A 6,000-nucleotide genomic window follows, 5' to 3' on the forward strand; every position below is an offset into this window, starting at 1 on the left:
CACAAAAACTAAGACATGTTTTTCTAATGATGTTTACAGTCTATCAGGGAATACAGATATGCAAACTAATAATTGCAATAGAGAGTGCTAAGTGCTGAAATGAACAGGTCACAAAGTGTGACTTAACCCTGCTGTGGGCAAGGAAATTCAGCACAGGTTTCCTAGGAGTTGATTGAGTTGAGTTGGTTGAGTTTAAAACTGACCAGGATTTTCTATGCAGATAGGGAGTCAGTGGCAGAATGTGGAAAGTCACAGAACAGTGAAATTACAGGGGTCCTTGGGGAACCTTATATAGGTGGATTATTTGCAATTCTACGCTTAATTTTTGCGTTTTTAACTACTCTCAACCAACACTAAAGGCCCTGACATGGAGTAATTATAAATTTTGCTAAGATTCAGTTTTGAATTACCTGTTCAGAGGAGTCATATTTAATCACTGCCTCTTCAGCACCTAGGACAGTACCCAACATGTAACAGACATAAATACTATGTTCAATCAAAGATCCTTTAGTGGATGAATACAGCCAAGCTCTCAATATGGTTTCAATATTCTGTATACAAACTAGAAGCTCTTGTGAAGTGATGATTTGATACTATTATTCCTTTGAGGAAAAAAATGGCACAAAGATAGCACATTACTAGTCTTGGTGATGAAAGTAAGGATGGCTAAGAAACTCTGCCTGTAGCACCCCTGTCTCATTAAATATTACTAAAGTTTTGAACAAAAACTGCCTCTATTTATCTCACAGTTCTTTACCCCCCACCCCCCCCCCCCACATATCTAGTCTGTCACAATATCCTTTTGACTCTCTTTGAAATATATTCCGAATCTAACAATTGTCTCCACTTCCATCATTGCCACCACAACCTAAGTCACCATTATGGTATGACTGTGTAGTCACAGATAAGTCATAGATGACTTGATGTGGCCACTTTCTCCACATTCACTCTGTTGCTTTTTACCAGTAAGCCCTAGTGATCTTTTCTCTACCAGCAGTTAATGACCTTCTAAAAGATCAGTCAACTCCCTGCTCAAACCCTCCAATGGATCCCCAGTATAAAATACAAAGCCTTCAGCATAGCCTACAAGCTCCTGTAAGACCAGGCCTCACTTCTCTCTGATCCCATTTCCCCCACTCTCCCTCTTGCCCAAGGTCTCAGCTATTCTAGACTCCCCGTCATTCCTCAGACTTATCAGGCACATCCCTCTCCTAAGGTTTTTGAACTTATTTTTGCCTATGCTAAGATTCTTCCCTTACTTATTTCTGGCCTTTGCTCTAAAGCCACCTTGTTGGAGAGGCTGTAAGTAATCTCCATGTAAGCGGGGACTCCTCTCATCCTAAGACATCTTTCTATGTTTATTTGTTTACTTTAAAAAAAAACTTTTATTTTAGGTCCATGGGTACATGTGCAGGTTTGTTAGATAGGTAAACTGCATCACAGGAGTATGGTGCACAAATAATTTCATCACATAGATAATTATAGTACCCAATAAGTAGTTTTTCTGATCCTTTCCCTTCTTCCCTCCACCCTCAAGTGGGCTTCAGTGTCTATTGTTTTCCTCCTGGAGTCCACATGTTCTTGTTTTTTAGCTCCAACTTATATGTGAGAATATGTGGTATTCAGTTTTCTGTTCCTGTGTTAGTTTGCTTAGAATAATGGCCTCTGGCTCCATCTATGTTGCTGCAAAGGACATGATCTCATTCTTTTTTATGACTGCATAATATTCCGTAGTACATATGTACCACATTTTCTTTATCCAGTCTAACATTGATGGGCATTTAAGTTGACTCCATGTTTTTGCTATTGTGTATAGTGCTTTGTGTATAGTGCTGTGGTAAACATAGACAGGCGTGTGTCTTTACAATAGAATGATTTATATTCCTTTGGATATATACCCAGTAATGGGAATGCTGGAATGAATGGTATTTCTGTTTTAAGTCCTTTGAGGAATCGCCACACTGTCTTCCACAAAGGCTAAACTAATTTACACTCCCATTAGCAGTGTACAAATGTTCCCTTTTTCTCCACAACCTTGCCAGTGTCTGTTATTTTTTTGACTTTTTATAGCCATTCTGACTGGTGTGAGATGGCGTTTCGTTATGGTTTTTATTTGCATTTCTTTAATAATTAGTGATGTTGAGCATTTTTTCATAGGCTTCTGGCAATGTGCATGTCATCTTTTGGAAACTGTTCGTATCTTTTGCCCAGTTTTTAATGGGGTGGTTTGATTTTTTGCCTGTAAATGTTTTTAATGAACTATCTCTTCCCCACTAAATGTGTCATGGAATCATGGATGGTTTTATAATAATTATTCATAAACAGAAAGATTTGATTTCATTACAGAGTATAATTTTGAATTTGCAAATGGCCATGACCTACAATGGGAATGACCTTCTGCTCTACAAGAAAGCAAGAAGGTGGTCTGCAGAGCTGTTTCAGGAGGGGGCTGTGCAGTTTATCCTGAGGCAACTCGCATAGCGTTCAGCTGAGATATTGCTGAGCCTAGATATAATTTTTAAGGATACACTTGATTTACCCTTTTTTCTGTAAGTCTATGATAAATAATAATGGCTAAGATTTGTATATCACCTGTACAACAACCTTATGAAGTACCTGTTCCATTATTATCTTTTTTGTAGATAAAGAGATGGGTACAGAGAGCTTTAGCTACTTGCCTGAAGTCTCACATTAAGCAATGAGCAAAAATGGAGTTTCAACTGTGTCAGTGGCTGGTGTTTCCACTGTGTCAGTGCAGCAAGCTCAATGTCTTCCTGCCTGGTCACCCTGCTGCTTTGCCTGTGGTGAACAGGAAACAAGGGATGCTTCTGTGATATGTGCTCCTGTCACATTCTCCAACCATATTTAGTGTCTTGGTTGTACTAAGTACTGCTGTGACATGATATTAAGAGAAGTGCCTTAGTTTCTTTGAAAATACACACGCCACTGTTTTAGGAGTATGTGGAGCAGACTGAGGAATATAATAAAATGTGTTCATTTGTCATACAAATCAGCCTTAAGTGGGGCAAAATGATTGAAGACCTCTCCCTGAGTAAATGATTTTGTAGATTATTGATTTGGGCAGCAGTTTATTTAAACATTAAAACCTTAAATGAATTAACATAGCCTGAAAAATGTGTCAAATGTAGTACTTGCTATAGCTAGTTTTTCAGCCTCTGAGGACTTTGTAAAGTGTCCAGATGTATATATTTTTAAAAAATTATCAAGGAAATAAAGGAAGAATTGAAAAAGGATAGTGGGATTTGTCTTCAGAAACTATAATCTCTTTGAAAACAAAACTTTGGGAAAGTTTTTTTTTTTTTTTTTTTTTTCCAGAAGCATTTTCTGCCTTTAGGTTAGTCTTGAAACATTAGAAGTTGTCTGTTATTCAAATTCTGAAAAATGCAAAATGGTTCTCCCTTCCTTCCTGTTGCCTGTATCTCCTTCATCTTTCTTTATACAATTGGTATATGGACCAATTGTATATGCCAGTTTATTCTGGCATATGATAGTTCTTGCCTTTGGTGTCACCAGTTAACAATAATAAAAATGTTACTCATGTGATTTGTGTATAGTTCCCAGGGTACAGTCACAGTTACTTCTTTTTAATGGCAACACTATTGACTTTCTAATTGTCTTGTATGCGTTAACCTTGGCTCTATAACTAGTAGGCAAACTTTGGGAGAACAGGGCCCCGTACAATGTGGAGGTTGAGGAAGGTGGATTCCTGATTCCATTTGCCATGGCTGTGTGATTTGAGCAAGTTATTCTTGTCAGAGTTAGGAGAACTAGAAAACTAATTCTCAGTTTCCTCATCTGTCAAATGGGAATAATAATGGAACCTGGGAGTAACAAAAGAGCTAACATTTATAAAATTGTCAGTACAATGCCTCACATTTTTTCTTTGCTTTTGTGTTTATCAGAAGTCTTCCTAATTCTTCAATAAATTATTGTGTTAATCTTTATGTATTAACTAAGTTGCTCTAGAAATAGCATCACTTGAAGAGAATCACTTTCAGAATTCCCAATACTTAATTTCCCAAGAAATTAAATGAATGAGAAAAGTAGAAAGAAGGAAAATAAAAAATTGATTAAAAACATAAGGTTGATTATCTCATGATGATTATTGCAAGGCTCCAGTGAGCATATTTAAATGAAAGGCTCCTTGCATACATTTTACCATCTTAATCCAGACGAGATCCTTGCTAAGAATGAAAATACAAAGCAAAAACAACTAAGTTGAAAAGACTGAATTACCAAGTATGTACATAATGTGTTTCAGCATGTGAGGAGCAGGAGTCCCATGTTATATTTTAAGACTCAAACATTTTCGGGGGTGGGGATAGATTAGAATCATTTGAGTAAAATACAAAACCATTCCATGTATTTATTTATTTATTTATTTTTTTTTTTGACGAAGTCTTGGTCTGTCATTCAGGCTGGAGTGCGTGGCGCGATCTTGGCTCACTGCAACCTCCGCCTCCCATATTCAAGCAATTCTCCTGCCTCAGCCTCCCGAGTAACTGGAGCTACAGGCACGCACCACGATACCCAGCTAGCGCTTTTTTTTTTTGTATTTTTTAGTAGAGACGGGGTTTCGCCGTGTTAGCCAGGATGGTCTCCATCTCCTGACCTCGTGATCCGCCTGCCTCGGCCTCTCAAAGTGCTGGAATTCCAGGCGTGAGCCACCACGCCCGGCCTCATTTCTTACCCACAGTCCCTACAAGTGAAGGCTTTTGTCCCTCAGTCTTGAAACCAGAAGCTCCGACTGACATCTCTTTCCCATTTCAGAAATTTTTCCTGAACATCTTCCTTAAGTATGAATTACCACTAGACATCCTCTACCCCAAAATAGGCCCTTAAAAGTTATATCAAAAAATAAACAGCACTTCGTCTCAAAATAAAATAAAATAAAATAAAATAAACAGCAAAAGAAATGAAATATCTTGATGTTTTAAAACAATGGTATTGGGGTCAAAATGAAATTGGGTGAAATATGAATAAAGTCTGTTTTAGTTGATACCATCTGATGGTAGTTTTGACAAATGTGTAATGGTTATATGTTAACATTAGGGGGAACAGTGTAAACATTACACAGGAACCGTTTACACTATCTTTGTAACTTTCCTTTTCTAAAATCATGTCAAATGAACTTTTACTTTAAAAAAATGAAATTTGAGGCCAAGCGTGGTGGCTCACGTCTGTAATCCCAGCACTTTGGGAGGCTGAGGCGAGTGGATCACGAGGTCAGGAAATCGAGACCATCCTGGCTAACACGGTGAAACCCCGTCTCTACTAAAAGGTAGAAAAAATTAGGTCGGTGTGGTGGCGAGTGCCTGTAGTCCCAGCTCCTGGGGAGGCTGAGGCAGGAGAATGGTGTGAACCCGGGAGGCGGAGCTTGTAGTGAGCTGAGATTGCCCCACTGCACTCCAGCCTTGGTGAAAGAGTGAGACTCCATCTCAAAAAAAAAAAAAAAAAAATTGAGGCATGTTGGCTCACACCTATAATCCTAGGATGCTAAGGGGGAAAGACTGCTTGAGGCCAAGAGTTTGAGACCAGCATGTACAACATAGCAAGACCTTGTGTCTACTAAAAACAAAATTTTAAAAAAGCCAGATGCAGCAACACAGGCCTGTGGTATCAGCCACTTGGGAGGGTGAGGTGGGAGGATCCCTTGAGCCCAGTAGCTCAATGCTGCAATGAGCTGTGATTACACCATTGCACTCCAGCCTAGGTGACAGAGTGAGACCCTCTCTCAAAGAGAAAAATAAATAATAATAAATGAAAATTGGAAAAATCTAGTTCATTTATTTTATATAGAAAGAAACTGACTTCCAGAAAAGGGAAGTGACTGCAAACCTGTTTCCCCGACCCCCTCTGGTGATATATTTGAAAATGTACTTAGAGACTTAGAGATTGACCTACGAACTCTTTTATAAAAGAAAATATGAGATTTTGAATTTTTGTCCTATCATTTCCCCACAGACCTTGTTAAAATCT

Source organism: Piliocolobus tephrosceles, chromosome 6 (genome assembly GCF_002776525.5).
Source record: "Piliocolobus tephrosceles isolate RC106 chromosome 6, ASM277652v3, whole genome shotgun sequence".
Lineage (NCBI taxonomy): Eukaryota > Metazoa > Chordata > Mammalia > Primates > Cercopithecidae > Piliocolobus > Piliocolobus tephrosceles.